At 43.3% G+C, this 1536-nt stretch overlaps 1 non-coding gene across 1 annotated transcript; it reads right to left on the bottom strand.

Annotated features, from left to right (window-relative positions):
• Positions 1-667: 667 nt before the first annotated feature.
• On the bottom strand, positions 668-739 carry trnaq-cug. The gene has a single exon. It is a non-coding gene; the product is annotated as a tRNA-Gln (tRNA).
• Positions 740-1536: the final 797 nt, after the last annotated feature.

The following is a 1536-nucleotide window of genomic DNA, read 5'->3' as shown; positions in this document are numbered from 1 at the left end:
TCATACAAAGCAGTGCGTGCCTAAATATTGTTTTCTTTCAAGTGCTATGTCCCATCTAAACACTGTTTGCTATGCTGTCCCAATAACTCAAAAAAACATTAGTCAGTTTTTCAATGTACTTTAAACCATAAAACATTTTTGTATGATCATTAATTGCCACTCATTTGTAGTAATGAAAAAATTCAAGTGCCTTTCAAGAGATATTGATGGCATCTCCTTGTTGAGTGATTTATTATTTCCCACTGGATAGAAAGAGGCTGACAATCTGGCAGCTCTATAGTAACTAACCTGCTGCTCCCCAGGAGCTGCCTAAAACCTCAGAGGCTGAGAATGTGGAAAATAATTTCATAGAATCCCTACAGTGTGGAAATGGGCCCTTTGGCCCAACAAGTCCACACTGATCCTCAGAGCATCCCATCCAGACCCATCCCCCTATAACCCACCTTATCTACATATCCCTGAATACTGTGGGGCAATTTAGCATGGCCAGTCCACCTAGCCTGCACATCTTTGGACTGTGGGAGGAAACTGGAGCACCTGGAGGAATTCCACACAGACATGGGGAGAATACACAAACAGTTGCCTGAGGGTGGAATTGAACCCAGGTCCCTGGCACTGTGAGGCAGCAGTGCTAACCACTGAGCCACCGTGCAGCCCCTGAGAAAGAAGGTTCCACCAAGATTTGAACTCGGATCGCTGGATTCAGAGTCCAGAGTGCCCACCATTACACCATGGAACCCAGAGGCGTAACCATAATTTGGTTAATGTGGCTTTACAGGCCACCTTGCCTAGAAATTCAATGGTGCTCCTACTGTCTCTCTCATTCCAGGTAGGATCCAAGCTGCCGATGTGGTGAGCAGGAAGTCCACATTCATTACAAGTTGGATAATGTGCTGCCTGCTATTTCTGCATCAGTCTTTATATTTAAGGCTGAGACAGATTCTTGATCAGTACAGTAGTAATGTTTTCCTCACTCAAAGATGGCACACCCCCTCCTTTCTTGCCTCCCTTTCTACCCTTCCTTTAGCATCTAAACCCTGGAACATCGAACTGCCAGTCCTGTCCCTCCCTCAGCCATGTTTCTGTAATAGCTATGATGTCCCAGTTCCATGCTCCCATATCTGCCCTGAGTTCTTCTGCCTTCCCTGTAAAACCCCTCGCATTGAAATAAATGCAGTTTAATTCTTCAGATTTACCTCGTTCTCTGACTGACTCATGTTAAGATGGCGCCTGAAATCTTTATACCTTGATGTTATATCCTATAGTGATGGTACCTGGACCAAATCTGTTAAACTTCATTTGATGCTTCAAGTTAGCTTCATAATTCAATTAGATCAAGCCTGATCTGTTTGTGGCCTCAAATCAAGATTCCTATCTGTTTCCCATTCCCTTGTCTATCTTAAATATTATAATTAAACAGAAGGATTCTGTGCTTTAGAATCATGGATCCATACAACAAAGACAGGAGCTTTCCATAAACCATCAAAAATCTACTCCATGCTGCAGGCTTTGTTTCCAATTCTTTCTACCAGTTTG

This window comes from Rhincodon typus, chromosome 38, assembly GCF_021869965.1.
Source record: "Rhincodon typus isolate 14 chromosome 38, sRhiTyp1.1, whole genome shotgun sequence".
Classification (NCBI taxonomy): Eukaryota; Metazoa; Chordata; class Chondrichthyes; order Orectolobiformes; family Rhincodontidae; genus Rhincodon; species Rhincodon typus.
This window is presented reverse-complemented; position numbering and strand designations above follow the sequence as displayed.